The sequence below is a fragment of the Misgurnus anguillicaudatus genome, chromosome 2 (assembly GCF_027580225.2).
Source record: "Misgurnus anguillicaudatus chromosome 2, ASM2758022v2, whole genome shotgun sequence".
NCBI classification, from domain to species: domain Eukaryota; kingdom Metazoa; phylum Chordata; class Actinopteri; order Cypriniformes; family Cobitidae; genus Misgurnus; species Misgurnus anguillicaudatus.
Window position 1 is genome coordinate 37,761,608 of NC_073338.2, and position 22,876 is coordinate 37,784,483.

Sequence of the window (22,876 nt, forward strand, 5' to 3'; positions counted from 1 at the left end):
AGGGAGATGCGAGAAGGCATAGAGAAAGGCCAGCTTGTAAAATTCTTTGGCAGAAGTCCTTTTTGTCGATCTTTCCATCAAAGAAATGAATTCAAGTTTTCTCTTGCCCTGAGAATCTCACACTGATTTAATCTCTCATCAATCAGAGATCATTTCAAAGCACATGCCCCATTGAGCATTCCACAAAGCTCTTGTTTATTTAACATAATGATCCTCCGCTAACTACAGAATCAATACCTTTTGTTTTTGAACAAACTTCAGCGCGTCTACGCATCAAAATTATGCGTCCACGATACAGTTTGATTTTTATTCTAAACATAAAATTCCAAAGTTTTGTACAGACGAGTTCTGTGTGTTTATGGATGTCTAAAGTCTGAGGATTTTTCTATGATTATTTATTTTACTGTAATGTATATATTAGTATATATTTGCTGACAAAAGATTATTACTTGTGAGGAAAATGTTGTTGTGTTGTAACAGTTTTTTACCTCATTGTCTGTTGTTGCTGTTTTTTTTCACTGACCACATGGGATGCACTGTATGTCCTGCTTTCTGTTCATAGGATGCTAGCTGTTAATTTTATAACCGAATTAAAGAAAATACAAACACTCATTTCATATCTGTCATTTCACTTTTAAATGTAGCCTACTTGGGATTTTCTTATTGAAATAACGTGTTTCTAATTAATTTTAATGGATCCAGAGATCAAGGACAAGAAAACCAACAGTTAAAAAATTCCCCAAAAGTAAAAATGCAAATGCCCCGGTGAAAAAGTAGTACGCTTCCATAGTATACTTAAAGTGCTTTATTTTCGCACACTAATATTGTACTTAAAATACAAAAAAATCATCTTTAGTACTTCTTAAGATGTTCTTAGGATTATCTAAGTGTACTTCACTGTGTTATTTTGAGACACCATAAATATGAACTAAAATGCACTTTTAACATACTGTATCTGTATAAAATATGTATTTAACACTTGTATTAAACTCAACCTTCATACAAAGATGGGTTCAAGTTTACTACAAGTTGTACCTAAATACATTTTTTAAATACATTTTTAGCACATTTTAGTTCTTATTTATGGTGTCTCAAAATAGCACAGTGAAGTACACTTAGATGATCCCAAGAAGTAGTAAAGATCAATTTTTAGTATATTAAGTACAAAAATCAGTGTGCGAAAATAAAGCAATTTAAGTACACTATGGAAGTGTACTACTTTTTCACCTGGGTGTAAATAGAAATTTCCAATTAAGTTGGACAATCTGTCCTTATACGCCTGATGAAGGTCAGTACACCAAAACATCACTGCTTGTGCTAATAAATAGGAATATTTAGCAAGTATTGATAGTGTGCGGGATTGCATCTTTTTATATTTATAGGACAAAAATAGCCAATTTGTTACAATGTTAAAGCAACATTTGAAAAATCTTAAAAGAACATTACAAGCCAACATGCAGAGTAGAAGGTTAAGAAGCCTGCCTTGTATTAGTTGTAGTTTAAGTTATCTGTTGAATAAATACAAGTTCATTAATGTTCTTTTATTTATTTACTCTGAAGTTTGCTTAGGATGAATGTGATCCTGCTTAATTGATAGTTTTCAGTCAGGTGATCCGTGCAATCCTGGCAGGCAAAAAAGTGGGACAAAATGGCAGATTACATTGGAATCTCAAATTTTCTAATATTTCAAGCCGTGAGTATTTAGATCACATGTCAGCAGAAGCAAAACAAAGATATCAACAGAAGTCGCAAGTTTTGGGTACATATGATTAAATACAGCACCCGATTCCATATTTTTGTAGTCACTAAAAACCGTCAGATTAATGCCAGACCTTCACTTTGGCTATGTTACATGTATTTTGTGGAAAATTCATCGCCTTGTACTGCCGTCAGGATTATATTATTATTATATTATTTGTGTTATAATATAATATATTAAAGGGGACATTTCACAAGACATTTTTAAGAGGTCAAATAAGTCTTTGGTGTCCCCAGAGTACATATGTAAAGTTTTAGCTCAAAATGTCATACAGATCATTTATTATAGCATGTTAAAATTGCCAATTTGTAGGTGTGAGCAAAAATGTGCCATTTTGGGGTGTGTCATTTTAAATGCAAATGAGCTGATCTCTGCACTAAATGGCAGTGCTGTGGATGGATAGTGCAAATTAAGGGGCGTTATTTTCCCCTACTGACATCACAAGGGGAGCCAAATTTCAATGACCTATTTTTTCACATGCTTGCAGAAAATGGTTTACCAAAATTAAGTTACTGGGTTGATCTTTTTCATATTTTCTAGGTTGATAGAAGCACTGGGGACTCAATTATTGCACTTAAACATGGAAAAGTCAGATTTTTGTTAAGCAATTAAGTTTAGTTTGAGCAAGTTTATTACTCTTGGTACAACACATGATCTAATAAAAGTGCTAAAGAATTTGTAAACCTTTCCTTTTTTCTCTTTAACTTTAATTTAGCATTTTCATGCAACATGTACTTGGTTGCCTCAGTCAGTACGCAACAACAACACAGTTAAGAAAGTTACGCAAAGATATTATTTATGGCTAAAATACAATGATTAAAGGAAAAAAACAAAAATTTTCAATATATTTATATTCAATATATGTTCTTCAACTTAGACAAATTAATACATACCCATTTTTTTTCAATGCGTGCACTTTTGATCTTTGTGCAGCGCTTTGTGAATGTGTTGGCATTTGGCCTGGCCCCATTCATTCCTATGGCTCCAAACAGGGATGTATTTAGAAGCCACCAAACACTTCCATGTTTTCTCTATTTAAAGACTGTTAGATGAGTAGTTACACAAGTATGGTGACACAAAATAAAACTTTTGTTTGGAGCCATAGGAATGAATGGGGCTATGCTAAATGCTAACACATTCAAAAAGCGCTGTACAAGGATTAAAAGTGCACACATTAAAACATGATTAAATAAAGTTGACTGGACTTAAGTTATTACAACTTTATTTTTAATTTATAGCTCTAACTAGTCAAGTTGTTTTAACTTAAACATTTAAACGCAACAAGGAATTTTTACAGTGTGCGAATGCAATCAGGAAAATAGAACTGGGGAATATTTAGTTCTTGGAAAAGCATCCCAGTACTCATTCCAGTAAATTAGTACCAGAACTAAGCAGCTATCTAAGACTTGTAATGAACTGTACTGTTAGTCATTTTGGGGAAAAGCAAATGTAAATGTGTACAGAATATGTCCCCATTGTAACCCTTTCTTATATAAAGCATAGCACACAGAGTGAGTGGCATTTTGCCCATGATCCAAGTGGATTATTCATATACATGATAAATGAAGTCAGTTTAAACTTATGACAGCTATCAAAACACTGTATTGTGTATAGCAAACATGCCAACGTGTTGACACTCATAAGCTGTTGCAGTGTTGTCTTTGTTTGTGTTTCTCCAAAAATACCACAAATATATCCATATAAGATGGCAAATATATACAGAATTATTGCCTCGGTTAAATTATTCGGCATTAGACATTTCTACCCAGTCTCCTGAGGTTGCGTATAAATAGCACGAAGTGTAAAACTCGTGCAATACACACGCCAAACTCCACTTTGGCGTGCATATGATAGCGTGCATATGATACGCAAGTCCTTCCCATTCACTTAAACGGGGCATCTTTTTTGTCGTTTTATTTATTAGTTTCTCAATTTTTTCTATTTTTTAAACCATTTTCGCTTGGGTTTAGGATTAGATTTTAGATTTGCTTAATGAGGTTATTTAATATACAGGTTTCTCAATGTTTTTGTCCATATTTAAGCCATAGTCGCTTGGAGTTGGGGTTAGAGTTGGGGTTTGGGTTAGGATGAGAAACCAATAAATAAAACGACAAAAAAAGATGCCCCGTTTAAGTGAATGGGAAGGACTTGCGTATCATGTGCATGCCAAAGTGGAATTTGGCATATGTATTGCACGAGTTTTACACTTCGTGCTATTTATACACATTTTCAGGAGACTGGGCTGCACATTTATGTCACATTTACATGCGGATGCTTATATCCAAAGCAGCTTATAGTGCATTACAAGGTATAAATGTTTTATAAGTAGGCTACACTCTAAAAACAAACGGTGCTAAATAGCACTAAAAGTGGTTCTTGGCTTGTAATCATATGGAACCATTTTAGTGCTATATAGCACATGTAAGGCACCAATGAAGAACCATATGGGGGTCATATAGCACCACTATAGCACAATATGGTTCTACACAGGTACTTCATCTGTGCTATATGGCACTTAAAATGGTTCCTCTATGATTACCACTTTTAGTGCTATTTAGCACTGTTTGATTATGTGCGTTCCCTTGGTTCAAACTCATGTGCTTTTGAAATGCTCTACACTCTCAGAAGTAAAGGTACAAGAAGGTACAAAAGTTGTCACTGGGGTGGTACCTTTTCAAAAAGTACACCTAAAAGGTACCAATATCTGTACCAAAACGGTAATATTAGGATCATTTTAAAATTTACTGTACCGCTGATAACTTTTGTACCTTTTTTTTCTAAGAGGGTACCATTGAGCTATACAGTAGCACAGGTCAGGTCTAAAGGAAAATGTAATTTAGTAGCTGGTGATAGCTTCAATATTTATCATTAAATTCCAAACAATTTCTAGCACAATGTGTAAAAAAAATGTAGCAAGTTAAAATAACTTGGTTTTGCAAGTCAATTCAAGCTATTTTATGTTTTGACCTGTGAATAGTTGACATAAAATATTAAATTAAATAGCTTCAAATAGTTTTTATAAATTAAGTTAAAGTAGCATAAAAATATATCAATAGTTTGGTTCCAAAATGTGATAAATGCCTTTTTTTAAATGAGTTAACGGCAAAATGAGTATTGTATCAGGTCGGTATTAAAAAGTAAATTCTTAATTTTACGCAAAGTCCAATATCCGCGTGTTATTCTGTCATCTTTTCTCCCTTTTTTCTCAAAACGTGATAAACGCCACTCCTTCTTCTGTGCAGAATGGAATAAATCTGCTCAACAAATCACAGCGCACCATTCCACGCATGGCGGCGCGTTGAATACACACAGAATCCTAGTTTTCCTCATCTACTTTGTACTTTGTGATTAACAAGCAAATAAAAACAAAATAATACTTTTGATGGCATTGATAAACCTGTGGAGGATTTCTGTGAGGGGTAAGCCATCAAAATCTAATAATTTACGCGAGAGGCACTCGGGAGACGGAAAAATGTCGCCTGTTGCTTGTTCTCACACGACAGCATCAAGCTTCTGTCATGCTAACACATTGACCCCATGAGATCTTATGAAAAACGTTTTCATTATTTTACTCAAAGTCAACGAAAATCGAGCAGGACCAAAACATTTTACAGCTGATCGTTGTCAAAAAAGTTCAGCGACGACGTCCCAAGGATGACAGCAGCAATGACATTTTTATAATAAATCTTTAAAAATCAAATAATGGATTTGATTTTTTATGTTTTTATAACCTAAAGATCCTATGTGAAAGTTTGTAACAGAAAATAGTGTTTTTCATCTTGTCACTTTCTTGGTATAAAAAAAACATTTTTACCGAAATTAGTCAAAATGGATTTAGTGTGTTTTGGAACCAAACTCTTCATATGTTGATTTGAAAAAAATGCAGCATTTTTTAAAATTACGGTACAATGTTTCCCCACCATGACAGAATGTTGGGTGGTTGCCATCGGGTGTATGTTTGCTAATGAGTGGTTGTTAGCATGTTGCTAGGTTGTCTGCTGACCCACCCCAAGTCATTATGAAATTCTTATCCATATATGGCTTGGAATCCTTATTCAGTGCAGGTCTATTGGATTTCAATGTCTGTATTCATAATGCTTGGGATGAGTCACATTTGGAAATGTTATGGGTTCGTTCAAATCTTTAACCCTAAGTATGATGAATACTTAGTAATACAAAAAAAATCCATCCTACTAAGTCATTTACAGTAAATACTATTGGACCATTAACTTTTAGCATAGACATTCAAAATTTACTGTCTCTTTTTTCCAGGAAAATTGTCCAAAACTATTAAATGACTCACTTTACAAACTGGGATGTCGTCGAATTTTCGTCGCATAAAATAAAAACCTAATAGCTATGTACAACATCTGGCATGCTGTCAATTACCGTAGACAATAATTTTGATTTAGTTTCGTAGTTTAAGTGTGTAAAAGCAAACAGGATGTGTTTACAGTAAATAAACTAATACGTTTAGCAGGCAGACAGGCAGCACCACAAATAATACTTAAAATACGTGACTACATCTTTTAACTTTTCCGGGATGTTAAGGAAAAGTCTTAAATAGTAAATGTTTTTTACATTAGCATCCGAAAATGTGTTTGAAAGGCAGCAATGACTGACAGCGTTACTTTCATTTGGTACCCACATGTACATGTTTTGACAAAAATATACGGTGCACATTTTTGCTTCGAATGCTTGCCTGCTAAGCTTTCATTATAGGTGTGTTTACTGTAAACGTATACCGCATTCACTTCTACACACGTGTCAAAATGACTGTATGTGGTAATCAACAGCATGCCACAGATACAGTAAATACACAGAGCATTTTTCATTTAAGAAACCGCATATTACGTATTTTGATTCGGCGCTAAAAGGTCATATGAACTACTAAAAACATCTTCTCGTGCTGTGACGTTGAGAAGATCTTGGATTACCTCTGAATAAAACATAGTGAACTGCAATAGCATTATTGTCACAGCAGGTTATCTAAAAACTAAGACAATATACAGGCCTTTAAAGAGATTAGAGGTCATTATAGCATCGGTCTTTATGGAATCTGTCCCCCAGTGATTCACCATCTCACAAAGAAAAGCAAACCATCCAATAAATAGATGAGATTAAAACTCAAGCTTGTCTACAATTAAGAGCTGGGAATGATCCACACAGGACACAATAGCATCATTCTTTCTTGATTTTGGTGTGAGCGAAAGGAAAAGGGAAAAAATCCTTCATAATAATTTGATTCTTTTGACAGCATCAGCTTAGTTTTTCGGGAGACAATAAGGGTGATAAAACTGCAGCACTGATCGGCCCGTAGCAGATTATAGGCCAGAGTGAATAGGGCCCACCAATACTTGGGGCTAAGCAAGGACCCCTGATAACTCATTCTTCCTGTCACAATGTCCCTGCCAGAAGCTAGGTCTCATTATCGCCTTTCCTCACTATCCGAAAAAATATTGACACACACGGCCCCCTCTTATTCGGTTATTCAGGGTCTTGTCATTGAGGGAACATAAATATCCCATCTAATTTCCTCGCTTGTCAATCAAAGACATCCTTACCTAAGAAAGCATATCAAGCTAGACTCCCGGAAAAACCCAGAATAATGAAATTTCCAAGGAGTATGCCAATCACAGAGCGTTATCATTCTTAGCAGTAATCTTCTGATCTCCAGGGTGACCCAATTTTGACACCTATTTGACAAAAATTATTGAAATAGTCATTGAAATGGGTTCAGAATAAAATGCTTACTGCATACTTATATTGAACTGCCTACATTTGCAGTTTGCAATGGCACACGTTTAAGTCAGTTAAATGCTACTTTATTGTTGATAGCACTTTTAAATGACCTTCATTTACTATAAATTTATGTTTTATTTTACTTTTATTACTCTAAATTACTTTACGGTGCATAAGCAACGCTATTTCATGGCAATTCATACTTATTTTACAAGGTGGCTAATCTAATTCATTCGTCAGACCACATTCATAAATTTTTTCAGTGGCGGCCGGTGATTTCTTTATTCGAGGGCAATGATGCGAAGTTCGTCACAACATGTATGTAGCCCATAATGTGTGGTTCCTTTTTTTAAAATATGCATTCTGCACGTTGAGAGATCATGTGTGCATCACGTGTCTTGTCAAAATAAGTGCCTGCTGCAGACGCATCTAAAGGGTTTGTGGTGAAGGAGACGCTCGCGTTTGCCAGATACTCACATAATCTCATGCGTAATCAAAGTTTACTGTTAAGAGAGTGTCTTGCGTGTATTTTGTGAACGTGAGCGTCTTTTTTATCATAAACGGTTTTGACGCGTGTGCAGCATGCACTTATTTTGACAAATCACGTGATGCACATGGTTCACATGACGCAACAAACACATATTTTAAAAACGCAAGCAACACATGGCAATTCATACGTATTTTACAAGGTGGCTAATTCTAATTCGTACGACCACATTCGTACATTTTTGAATGATTTGCTTTTGCCCCTGTGACGTTGGGGTTTGGTGTGGGGTTTCGTTATTGGTTTTTTTTATGATAATCATATGTTTTTGTATAATTCAATTCATGATACGAATCCATACAAATAAGCCTCGTCAAATACATACGAATTCTAGTGAGATCTGGCGCAGCCTGAAAATGTGTTTTTTTTTATATCTGCAACTGCCTACGTTTTATCATGGTGTGTAAAACACAATACAGTTTGCAATGGCACACGTTTAAGTCAGTTAAATGCTACTTTATTGTCGAGAACACTTTTAAAATACCTTCATTTACTATAAATGTATGTTTTATTTTACTTTTATTACTCTAAATTACTTTACGGTGGATACGCAACGCTATCTCATGGCAATTCATATACGTATTTTACAAGGTGCCTAATTCTAATTAATTCGTCCGACCCCTTTCGTATATTTGTGTATGATTTGCTATTGCCCATGACATTGCGATTAGGTCAGGGGTTTCGTTATGGTTTTTTTTAAGATAATCATATGTTTTTATATGATTCACTTTATGATACGAATTCATACAAATAAGCCACCTCGTAAAATACATACAAATTCTCGTGAGATACGGCGCAGCCTGAAAATGTGTTTTTTAAAATATCTGCAACTGCCTACATTTTATCATGGTGTGTAAAACACAATGCAGTTTGCAATGGCACACGTTTTAGTCAGTTAAATGCTACTTTATTGTCGAGAACACTTTTAAAATACCTTTATTTACTATAAATTTATGTTTTATTTTACTTTTATTACTCTAAATTACTTTACGGTGCATACGCAACCCTATCACATGGCAATTCATACGTATTTTACAAGGTGGCTAAATCTAATTAATTCGTACGACTACATTCATACATTTTTGTATGATTTGCTTTTGCCCCTGTGACGTTGGGGTTAGGTGTGGGGATTCGTTTTTTTTTTTATGATAATCATATGTTTTTGTATGATTCACTTAGTACAAATTCATACAAATAAGTCACCTCGTAAAATACATACAAACTCTTGTGAGATCTGGCGCAGCATGAAAATTTGTTTTTCAAAATATCTGCAACAATGTATTTTATAATTTTACTATTATTAGTTAAGAAATATGTTAAAATTTTTCTGGATATGGTAGGTCAACTTAAAGGGATACTTCACCGATTTAGCATTCAGCTTTGTATCTGTAGAAACCCGGCAGTATTACTGAATGACCATGTTTCCCTCCATCATTTCCCCCTGAGAGGAGAGATATCTGCATTTTGGTTCTGCAAAAAAGTCCTCTGATGATGCAAAAATCGTCATATTACATCATCGGAGGACTTTTTTGCAGAACCAAAATGCAGATATCTCTCCTCTCAGGGGGAAATGAGGGAGGGAAACATGGTCATTCAGTAATACTGCCGGGTTTCTACAGATACAAAGCTGAATGCTAAATCGGTGAAGTATCCCTTTAAGTGCATTGTTTTGTGGGTTATGGCATTCCAAACAATGTGCTTGGGTGTTATACTGCATATTTTGGAGAACACAGTGCACGTACCGCACACTTATTTCAGACAAAATAATACATAGTATGCAATCTCAAATATACCCATAATCTGAAAAATATTTTTAAAAATGTCCACTGAAAGCAATTTTTTGCAATGTTATGTCTTGCCAGATCCCTCATTATTGTCTCACACCACAGACAGAGAGAAACCAAAAAAGGGTGCCGATTCGCAAACAAGCCGGAAATGCCTGTAGCCGTGTGCCTCACCCTCAGGCATAGGGAAATTGTCTGCTTTCACAGAGCAAAAACCCACCTAACAAGCTTGTCACCAAGGTGAGAGGAACCTAGTTAGCAGGTAATTGCCTGTAAAAGACTTGTCAGCTCTACTGTGGGAGACTCCACTGGAAGAGTGTGAGAACTTTGACACAGTTGAAGTGGTACCGCCCAATGACCATATAAATAGGAGACAATGGGCCTAATTGCAATCAATGACCTCCACCTCTACTGTCTTTACTTTTCGTTCACCTTCGTTCTAAAGACCTGAGCTTCGGCAGACTTTTACAACATCACCGCAATGCATCTGAATGCAGGGAATCTCGTCTGTATCTGAGCAGATACACAAGGTGGACGGACAGACGCCCTCTTGGGCTAACATTAAGAGGTAGGGTTAGGTGGAGCTGGAGGAGATATACAAAAGTCACACCTCTGTTCAAACAGTCCTTGTTTTCACACGTGACCCTCTTTTGATGTCTAAAGATGGTTGCGGTATATGGGGTGAAATTACTGGTAACAGTATGATGGTTTCAGCTGGATTCTTGAAGGACAATGTGCACGAGAAGGTGTAATATGTGAGAGGTCAATAATGTGGTACAGTTAAATAGAGAGTCGTTTCGCACTTTCCAGACATTTCTGCTACAATACAAACTGATTACTTAAAAATATAGTATGATACAGTAAAGTTAAAGGAATAGTCTTCGATAGCATTTAGCTTAGCCTCATTCATTCAATTGTACCATTTAGAGATAAAGTTAGAAATGACCAAACACATCAACGTTTTTCCTATTTAAGACGAGTAGTTATACGAGCAAGTTTGGTGGTACAAAATAAAATGTAGCGCTTTTCTAAGCGGATTTAAAAGAGGAACTATATTTTATGGCGTAATAGCACTTTTGGGAGTACTTCGACTCGCCTGAAAAGTCCGCTTCCCTTCTCCCTCTCATAATGGGAGAGGGAGGGTGTTACTGCGCCGAGTCGAAGTATTCCCATAAGTGCTATTACACCATAAAATATAGTTCCTCTTTTAAATCCGCTTAGAAAAGCGCTACGTTTTATTTTGCACCACCAAACTTGCTCGTATAACTACTCGTCTTAAATAGTAAAAACGTTGATGTGTTTGGTCACTTCTAACTTTATCTCTAAATAGTAGCATTGAATGAATGGGGCTAAGCTAAATGCTATCGAAGCGTCGCAGCGCGCTCCAGCGCTTACGTGCACGCACACAGATGATAGAGGGATGTATCAACAATTCTTAGTTAAGGTAATAACATATTTTAATATTGAAAATGAGTAGACTATTCCTTTAAGCAGTAGGAAACATTAATGAATGGATAAAGAATGTCTTATTTTAACCATAAGCAACACTCTTAAAATGCTGGATTATTGTCCAACCCATGATTAGGTCAAAAAGGGTTGATTTAAAGTAATTTTACCCCAAAATGCTGGATTGTTTTAACCCATTGTTGGTCAAATATAAAATTTTGGGGGGTTAATTTGACCCAGCAGCTGGGTTAAAAAGAATCAATTTTTAAGTGAATAAATGTTATTCTGCATAAAAAACAAAGCCTATTTTGGAGTATTAAGGATTATTATCTTCTAAATTTATTTTGATGTCAGTTAGCCTTATTGTTGGGCCTTTGCAGTTCAATGCTGGGTTGTTTCAATCCATGGTTGGGTCAAATATGTACTTTTCTAGTGTAATTTTTACAACAATTGCGTGTGTCCATATTTACCCAACCATGACTTGAAACAACCTAGAATATTTAGAGCATGGTAATATTCATACATTTTATTACAAATTGATTAAAAATACTGTTCCTAAAACTTGAACTAAGTGATATTTTGGCTTCAGTTTGCTGGTGTTATTGGAGGTTTCAGCTAGCCTTACTTTAGTGTTGGATGAATGACTATGAACAGGATCTAATGAGTATGTTGGAAGCAAACACAAGTTTTTTTCAAGTCTCATGTTTTGTTTTGACTGCCTGCTCCATTTGGAGTTACTCAAAAGAAGCCAGAGCTGAATGTATCATTAAAAATGGTTTCTTGTGTACATGCTGTTGTTATTGTACTTCTCAATCTGGCCACTAGATGAAATGCGTGTGAGAAACCATAGCACTCTCGTCTTAAACAACCTCAACAAAAATATTTGTCATACACATCACACCACATGTATGCATGAGGTAGGTAAATATCATTTGTTGCCATTTATGATACCTGATGAATAGATTTTTTCCAAATGAATGGCTGATATTAAAAGTTGTTTATGTACCTTATCAGGGGAGCATTTTTTTTGCTGTGCAAAGCTAATGGGGTTCACACATACTGATGAAAGAAATGTATAATTTCAATGCACCTTTAGTCACTTTAACCTCCTAACGGTACATTCACATGGAGCGAAAGCGTTAACGGTTGACTGAAGGCTTGTCTGAAGCGTGGCCAACAGCCAATTACAGTGGCTGCAACACATGCTCCGGTCTTCCATAAACATAATTGGCTGGCTCTGCCTAGGATATTTGCATAAGGCGATCTGATTGGCTGACGCACGCGTTGCCACTTGAAAAGTTGAGAAATGTTCAACTTCTGTCGCGAGCAACGGCACTGACGCAGCGCCGACGGATCCACAATTCAGTTTGGCAATGCATGACGTCACCCATTAAAAATTAATGGGAAGCGTTAACGCTTACGCCCCGTGTGAAGGTACCATAATCCCCGAAATTTGGTTTGTCTTTATTTCAGATTTCTTCCAGCTTTATTGGGGTTAGGAAAAAGCAATAAAAATAATAAACAAATATTTTTCAAAGAACTTGAAGCAGTATAATTGTCCCTGTTTGTGTACAACAGGTTCCAGTTACACAGAATTAAAGGGAAACTCATTTTCCAGCTCCTTCTAGAATTAAACATTTGATTTTTACCATTTTGGAATCCATTTAGACTTGGAATCCTTGGTTACTTTCAATGGCAGGGGACTATTTTCAGGCACAGCGTAATATCATTACGCCTCCTGCAGCCATATTACAGCAGCAAAGTCCTTGATTATTACGCTAGAATGAGAGTGTAGTTCCTAGCCATATCTGCCTAGAAAATCGCAACTTTTAATTTTTCGTCGGTCTTAGTACACGATGTAACTACAGAATAGTCAAGTTTTAAATAGGAAAAATATCAAAACTCTTTGGTAATTTGTTAGCAAGATGCTAATGGTCTAATCAGATTCAATAGATTATGCTAAGCTATGCTAAAAATGGTACCGCCAGACCCGAAGATTGGCTGAATGGATTCCCAAACGATAAAAATCAAATGTTTAACTCTAGAGGAGCTACAAAATGAGAATTAAAAAAAATAAAGTATCCCTTTAAGTATTATGGTGCAAACATCAAAAAAATGTGATGTCCACGTATGTGGATATCCAGGTCTTAGGAGGTTAAGTGCCCCTTCTAATAAATCTAGATTTTTACCTGTGAAAGTGATATGCAGTTATTTCATTCATTTTTTTCCCAGTATAAATTCAATGTGTGAAGCCCACAGCCCTGGCCCTCACCCTGCAGTGAAGTGTGCTTATATCAGCATAAGTATATCAATGACAAGGTGACTGGAGGGAGGGGGGGTTATCATTAGTGGAGCCCATTGCTGCTGTCCACGGCCAGTTCCAGTAATTACTGCACAAAGGCCGCTGTTCGCCATCCCACTGTTTTTCCCACACAGGGCAGGCACAGAATTCCAAGTGGCCTCAGACTTGCAATCTCCTTGCTTTAACCCGGGCAAATTGCTAAGCTTGGCCATTCTTCAGAGCACTGTAATTGCATTTTAGTGCTGTTTTTATTGGTGCCGGCTTGCCCAGCTTCCCCCACGCTGACCACTGAGCACTAAAGAGCTGCCACAGAACGCAGGGTAAATAGACAGTAAATAATATGCATATTGGGAGGTTTAAATTAGGGGTTAATTTGGGATTAATAAAGGATTAGGAGGCCAAAAATTACACATGCAATTAGTATCTTAAAGAAATATACATAAAAATAATTTGGGGCTGTTAACATGACACAATTTTTATCTCTTTTTTTTTAGGTTTATTTTAGCAGTTCATGTTCACAATAACTATATTGTAGGGGCCTGAAAAGTTTTTTTTTTAATTATACCGTTATCGTCTCTATGTAAACTACAAAAAGCGCAAATTCATTTAAACGGTGACGTAATGTGTGTGCGTATTCTCGAGACTAGTCTTTGTCTCAAGACAGGTCTCAAAACTATTTTTTATTGTCTTGGTCTTGTCTTAGTCTCGACTGCCTTCCACTGATGGCTGTTGACTTCTTTTTTCGAAGGCGCTCGATGCAAAATTCATCACAAAATGTATTTAGCTCGTCATGTGTGTGGTTCGTAATTTCAAAATATGTGTTCTGCGCGTCGAGTGATCCTATGTGCATTAGGGATGCTCTGATCAATGCCGATCTCCACTAAAAATATGTGGCCGATCACTATTCTGAATCAGACAGCCGATCTTATTCACAGCTATTTCATGTATACGGCTTTTGATCAGTAAGTCCTTATCAATCTAAAATCAATGTAAGTTTGAGTTGTTTATAACATGCATTTGAAAAAGCAACACTCGTCAAACATAATTATTTAACATATTTTTTATTATCATGAGAATACCTGAAAAGGTTTGAAGAACAGCAATATAAATATATCCTTAAAGACATTTCCTGGAGCTGCGTGTCATCATAGCTGCGTGTGTATTGTTCTTCGTCTACAGCGCATTCAGAGTTTTTGCACGAGAGCGCCCCCTGGCTTTTGGATGTAGCTTCATTTCACCGTAATTCATTGAGAAGCATAGCAAGCATTATCAGCCGATCGATCGGAGAATGTGCATCACGTGTCCAAGTGCCTGCTGCAGACTTGATTTTACTTCAAGACCGGTCAAGACAACAACTGTGGGAATTAAACTAAATTGCTGGTTGATTGTTTTGTCTGATTTCTATGTTAACATCATTAATGTAATTGGATATAAAATTTCTGGCTTTAAAAGCAATCAGTGACTTATTACACAACTGATTTCTTTTGTTACTGTTGTGTTGGTAAGAGATGAATAGGGGATTGTTTAAAAAGAAATCTGTCAACAAAATAATATAGGCCCACATCATCCAAGATTAATTGTAAAACAGGTAATTGTATGATATCTTGTTTATTTATATTATAAAATCTGACGTGATCCGAAAACGTGATATGGATTTTTTACAATCATTCAATAAACCACGAGTTAATATGTGACTTAAATTTCAGACACAATTACAAACACAAGTTTGTGTTCGATTTTGACCAGTCCCACAGCGTCAAATTTGTGTACCAGTGATTGCTGAAAAATCACTTAGCCAGTTGTATGGCTGGAGGAAAAAGTGCACTCAGTACTGTAAATATAAAGACATAATATAAAAAATACGAAGTAACTTTCAAATACGAAGTAAAATCATTCATTGGCTTCCCTGTTGACTCGATGAGGTACGAGTAAATGTCCGGGTAAGACACCTCTGGCCAATGGGGAACGTTGTTACACAAATTTGACGCTGTGACAATGAAACATGTTTTTATATTGACCAATTTAAATGTGTCAATGTATCTTTCATGCTCTATGGCAGGCAGGGTGGACAGAATTACTCAACATGTTTAATCTGAGTGATTTCTTAAGTTATTTACGCATGTCGGATGTGTATGAACGTTGTTTTGTTCCGCTATTTTGTATGGAAGTCAATGGGGAGTATAGTTTGTTTTCCCCCAAAAGTGGGCGTGAACCTGTTCAGAAACATTCTATGACGTTGCGCCAGTTGTGCGTATATCCAAGAAGGATGTTTGTATATGGCAAGACATGATAACCACTGAGTTTTATAGGACCAACCTGCTAGGCATCGTCGCCGACGAAGTACAATTAACTGGTAACATCTGGTATAATTGAAACGATTGGCTATGAGCTACGTACGGACGCATTTGATAGACATTCGTAGCGCCCAATAAACGGCTCTGGGCATTCGTAAACCACGCCTCAAATACGAGAAAATGAGCATATGGTTCTCACGTCTCATTCTCTATCTATGAGACTGGTCTGGTGTTAGCCAGGCTACTCGACTACAACACTAGTTCGGACATTGTGTGACATCATCAACTACTAACTAGTCTATCATGCATAAAACAGCATTATTACAGGGTTTTTTTTGTATCCGTATGAAAAGATTGTTTGGACAATGACGTTGTCTGTACACTAAAGAAAAAAAATTCCATACATCATTGTAGTGTAATGCACCCTTAAATTGAAAATTTCAGTTTACTGTTAATCTTCATTTTAAAAGTCTTTACAATGTATATCCATAAAGCATTTAAATCCTGAATTAATTCAGTTAAATTAAGGTAGTTGAAAATGTGTTAACATTAAGTTTATTAAACTTTGAATTTAAGTCAAAATTTCGATTTTAGTAGATCAAATTATTTACGACATGATATTTTGTATAATCAAGTATTTTATTCAAATATTTGTTCCCACTCATATGCAGCACTCTCATGGATCGTGATGTTGATAGCATTGGTCAGTCTAAATGTGAGTGTTTAAGTCCATCTCATTAAAAGACTGAAAGAGATCTAATTTAGTTTTTGGCTCCTTCGGCTACTCTTCTTTCTTAAGTGTCTGTGCTTCTCATAGACGGCACTGATACATTCCAGAGCTGGACTACCAAACAAGTGCTGTTCGCGCTGAATAGAAACGACAACAGAAAACTGAAATGGCCGCAGGATTAAAGGATCTGAACAGGATAAAGGGATAAAAGATTCTTGGTGTTATCCATTTTAGCTTCAAAAATGGAGAGTCTTAACCAGGATTTGAGACCTCACAATGCTTAGAGTCTTTATTTCAGTCAGACTGCTTTTATAAGAACATGGCTGTGCAATTTGTAATGATCCAAAAATTTTGTGTAAGTTCTGTCAATAGGCAAATGGATTAAAAGAATTAAAAGTGCAACTTTTCAGGTTTGACAAAATATAGATTTGTTTTAAAATGAAGATTAACAGACTGTAAAATGAGATCTGTGAAATAAAATCTGTGGAATTAGCTGCAGATTTTCATACTTAAACAGTTTTTTTATCTTGTGCATAAATTATTGGGCTTGACAAAGCATTTTCTACAATGTTAAAACAAAAACCAAAAGTCTGAACAGTTTAAAGACAGAACAGACTGAAGGTCTGAGTTTGTGTTTGTAGCCTGAAGCTCTTAAATTTTGGTTTTAGGTTAGGCGTTTTAAAAACCCTTAACCCAAGTATGTACAATAACAGTTAGTTTTAAATATAACAATTCATATTCAGAATTTTTTTATCTTAGTCAGACATTAAAAATCTAGCCTCAGAAAAAGGTGTGTGTCAGAAGGACAAGTTAAAACTGAGAATTCATTTTGGGTTTTGTATCAGTTACGGCATGCATAAAAATTCCTGTGAATCTCCAAATGATTTCGCTGCTCCTGCACATCACCGATTCTGCATTTTATGCAGATGTGCATGTAGATCTATCAAGCACTGCCTGAACTTACATTCCACCAGTTCGAACACACACACATAAAGTCCCTCAAAAGGCCTTTAATGGTGGAAACAGCCCTTGTAATTACGTTGCTCAGTCTCTGCTGTAATCTGTGCGGTATAGCTCATCTCATTCATAGTGGCCTGACACCTTTGACCTCGCACGCAGTGTGTCAAACCGACATTCAGAGGGGCTTAATAAAGCTCAATGACGAGTCTCCTTAGACATTACCACACCGCCGTGTCAGACGGCAATGAGTGGTTGTTGCCGCCTGCCAGGTATTGAGGTATTTTATTTAGCCCTGAGGAGGACAGGTGCGCTCTGCAACGGCACGAGAGAGAAAATGCCAAAGGTCTTCTGGTTGGAAGCTACCACAGGTGTTGGGGCGCAGACAAGACATTGCATTAATACAAATATCAATTGTTTCATTATCACCAAGATGTCCTTATTTATTTGTGCCCTGTTTTGATCCTGATAAAAACAACAGGAGGCTTTTTGAGGCATGGGTGAAACTCTTACAATTGCGTTACCGTATTCCGAAATGTCAAAAGTGACGCATGCTTCACAATCAATAGACTAGCTCTGCCACAAACGCGGGATTAAATATAATTAAAGAAATTATGCCCATCAAGGAGAAAAGCCTCTCTTTGGGGATTTGATCATATCAAAAGAGACATTGGTGTGATGTGAAATGCAGTGAGGAGACACGCCTGGACCACCTTAGAGCGATGAGCTCTCTGACGCGTTGAGAGCTTCTTTAGATGGTTAAACTCCCTTTAACCCCATTAGGGGAATTCGGCTGCTGTGTCTGAGTCTTCATTCGGAGAAAAAACAAACTCGTGAGGCAATGGTGGCTTACAAATCTGAACTTTAACTACAATCAAAGACACTGTGCCAAATAAAGCTGGTTTTCCAGAATCCCACACCTCCATATCTGCGTCAATGTACCATAAACCATACTGGGCAGGGCGGGCACTGTGTCACGTATTTGACTTTTTATTACTTCTGTTAATCATATCAATTTGGTTTAAGTATTCATAGTTTTAGGTAAACGTACGATTAACGGGTAATTTCAGCGAGGCATGGGCCGGTAGCCTATAGGATTCTGGCGGTATGATAACCTTAAGCAAAAATACAACGGTTTTACGATGTTGTGGTATTGTCATTCCAACCTAAAATGAGTTATTTTTAAATGCCAGGTAAAAATAAAGCCTTTAAATTATAATATGCTTTCAAAAAATATATATAAAGTTTTTGTACTGTATATTAAATATAAAAACCAAATCAATTACATGACATAATGACTTTCATAAACACAGCTCATACCTTGGAAACGATATAACAGAACATTTTAGTGGTTTTGAAACCTTGACTGTTTAAAACCTCGGTATACCTTAAAACTAACCGGCCCATGCCTAATTTCAACCCAGTTGTGATTCAAAAATGGACAAAACCAGCCCATTGGGTTGTAACTTAACGCATTATTGGGTGAAACCAAAAATGGTTCTTCTACTGCATCGTTATGAAAAACCTTTTAAAGCACCGTTATGTCATTGTGCAACTAACTAATTTATTTCAAAAGATTAAGCAGATATCAGTTTTTAGATTTTAGGAAAACACTTCTTTGCCGTAGACTTCTTTAAAGGGACACTCCACTTTACCGTTTTGGAATCCATTCAGCCGATCTCTGGGTCTGGCGCTAGCACTTTTAGCATAGCTTAGCATAATCCATTGAATCTCATTAGACCATTAGCATTGCCCTCAAAAATGACCAAAAAGTTTTAACATTTTTCCTATTTAAAACTTGACTTTTCTGTAGTTACATTGTGTACTAAGACCGATGACTATACTCTCATTCTGGCATAATAATCAAGGACTTTGCTGCCGTACCATGGCTGCAGCAGGTGCAATGATAGTATGCAGCGCCCGAAAATAGTCCCCTTGGTAACTTTCAATAGTCAGGTTAAAAATAGGAAAAATATCGAAACTCTTTGGTCATTTTTGAGCGCGATGCTAATGGTCTAATCAGATTCAATGGATTATGCTAAGCTATGCTAAAAGTGGTACCGCCAGACTTGGAGATTGGCTGAATGGATTCCAAAACAATAAAAATCAAATGTTTAACTCTAGGGGAGCTGGAAAATGAGCCTATTTTCAAAAAAAGTGGAGTGTCCCTTTTAGCCTTGAGCTCCAAACCACGATTCGTTATGCAGGACAGACGTGAATGTTTCGGAGTTGTGAGAGGAAACTCGCCATTGATGACATAGTGGAATATTGCGAAGGCTGGGCACGTTTCCTGGCGTGACTGCGGAAGTGGCACAAAATGCGATGTAAATCCCCTTACCGACCTTTCAGGCTATCAGTAAGCACCACAGAAAGGTGATTGGCAGGCGACACTGAGAGGCGCATTTATACTCGCCATACCCAACCCCTCTCAACGTTGACCCCTACTGTGCGAGGCGTGGGGTAGGGTGCCCAACGACTCCTGCTGCCAACATGGGGAGCCAGCGAGGAGAGAGGAGGGGCGTGGTCATCGTGTTGTTTGTTTCCTAACCTGCACCCCTTAACACTGAGAACAGAGGGGTGCTTTTACATCCGACGTCCTTCGTCGAAAAGCTACGTGCTAACTCGCTTACCACTATGCGATTAAGGGAGTTTCGTTGTCCGTGCCCCTCGTCAGTTTATTACAATGGACACAAACGCTGATGCACTTTTGCTATTGTCATCATTCACATTATTATTATGACAGACACGCCTAGCGCACCAGGCGGTGAGTTGCTTCACCAAAGTTTTCAATTGACAAAGCCGGCGCGGCCCGCATTCTACACCCCGAGCTCATCTTAATGCGTACACATTCTCCCACAATCCCACTGAAAAAACAGACGGTTCTCACACTGTGCAATATTCTGCTCTTCAGGCCTCGTCTCAGAGGGGAACGTGGTTGTACCCTACTGAGCTGCAAGCCCCATTTCCTACTGAGAGGCCCGTTTTGTCCCTTGGCGGTCTTCCTCCATTGAGGCAGCGCTCTATGCTACCGATACACAAATCTAAGGGGATTATCTTCTTTTTGTGGTGAATGACCCTATAAATAAAACCTGCAGCACAGATTTATGAGCCCATTTGCCATTCTACATATTTAGCCCTTATCTTTAGTCATTGTTGGCTCTGACTGCTAATTAATCTATTAGGATAAATGGTATGTATATTACATTACATTATATTTTCATCCGAAATTTAGTCAATTAAATCAATATATTTCCAATATGGGCAGAAAATTACAAGAATGAGATTAAATGGTAACAAACTAAGTCTCCAGCTTCTAGCAATTTCACTAATCTCACATGTGTCTAAAAACACATAATTATGACGACATGCGAATACTGTTTCCATAACAGTGCGCATAAGAGTGAATCCGGTGGCTTTAGTTGTTTTTATTGTTAAGGAATCAGCAATGTGATTTGACACAAAGCCATATAGGTGTTTTGCTGAAAGTGAACCTGTCAAAATGAACTTATTGTCACTTATTCCAGGTCGTTCCATTCTTCTTTCACTCTAAACAGGACTTTGTTGCTGTTGGATCTGGTTCACTTGATCTTGTTAAGTGCTTTTATTAATATGGCTCCAGGATATTGGCTTGGTTTAAGTATGCTGTCTGTTTTTATGACATTACAAAACTACACTGCCTCTCAAAAATGTCTGTCAAATAAAGCGAATACAATTTTGCCCTGACTTTATTTACTTACTGTTTGTTGTTAGTTTACTTATGTGATTTCTAGAAAGCCAAAGTTTGTTGTTTGTTGTTTTCAATGTGATTACAATGTGATTTTTTCAATGTGATAATGTTATTTTTCAATGTGATTTCCAGAAAGCCAAAGTTTGGTGTTACATCTTATGTTTTTTCAGTTGGTTGGTGTGCATCTAGAGCAGTGGTTCTTAAACTTTTTTAGCGTGCGGCCCCCTTATGTATGGCGCATCCTTCGCGGCCCCACAAAGAAAATTTATTATGACAACAAACAGTTCTAAAACTCAACATTTTAATAAAAAAACATTAAATTATACAAAGTAGTGCTTTTGGGTTTTTAGGTTTAATTACACAGAATTCATGATAAATTAATGTATTTTATAAAATGTCATAAAACTGGGGCCCCCCTGGCAACATCGCGCACTGGCCCCCAGTTTGAGAACCACTGATCTAGAGGTTTGATTCAATGTATAATATTTTAAACACTTTTCCCACATAATCCCTAAAAATAGCATTGATTTAGCTCATAAAGTCAAAATCATATTCCTAAACATATACTTATATAGTGATAACAATTATTTTAGCTGCTTTTAAAATCAAGACTTATAGCTTATTAATAACTACAGCAGAAATTCCTGTTTTTTAAATAAAATTGTACTTCAATCTAAAATATAAATATTAGATAAAAATAGATAAAAATCGTATTACACATTATATTTAAAAAGAAATATGTCTTAAGTGTTCAAATAGTTTGAGGGGCTAATACTGCACACATGTCATCTTATAATAATTCCTTTATTAGTTTCATGCAGTACCTGCTGTGATCTCGCTATGCTGCCCCCTCTGGTGGACTGATTCATTTACTGACACATGTGAAATTCAAGTGTGTTTTCGATATTTACAAATAGCAGGTAGTTTCTGATAGTGGTAGATTGATATATTGGCCAGGCCATTTGTCAGTTTATTTTACTTTCTGGGTCATGTGCACTTGATGATTAACACGTGTTTGTTCCAAATTCTCATCAAAATATTAAATATATGTATGTCAAACATAATAATGTAAATTATTTTCTGTATGCAACATTGAATAATACAATAATACAAGATAATACAAGTTAATTTTTATTTAATATAACTTTGGCATTTGCTAAATGTAATGTGTATAAACTACAAAGAAATTGATTATATTTTACGTTACATTTAACATCAGTCAAACACTGTAGTTGGTTTGATCTGAATTTGTACTTCCATGTACTTGCAGCAGTTTTCAGCATCCACATGCACCTGCCATCAGCAAATACACAGGATGCATTGTGCTGCCTTACTGCAGTTTTAATATTTCGGTGCCAGCGTGGAGGAGAGTGAGAGCTGAGGTCTCAAACCTCCACCCCCAGAGGTGTAGCAGCTGTTAGCCTGAGCTTAGAAAACACCTCATGAAAAGACAGTTTTCTAGAGGAGAGAAAATCTGCTTTCAACATACTCTGATGCTGCTCTAAGCAAATGAATAATGTGCCTTTGTATGCATAAGATGCAAGGAGTTGAATTATATCATGTGCTTGCTTGGGCATTACTGACTTTAGAT

At 36.6% G+C, this 22,876-nt stretch overlaps 1 long non-coding RNA gene across 1 annotated transcript in view; it reads right to left on the reverse strand.

The window, feature by feature from the left end:
* LOC129442806 (uncharacterized) overlaps positions 1 to 22,876 on the reverse strand; it is a 37,009-nt gene that overhangs the window by 13,764 nt on the left and 369 nt on the right. The window lies entirely within an intron of this gene.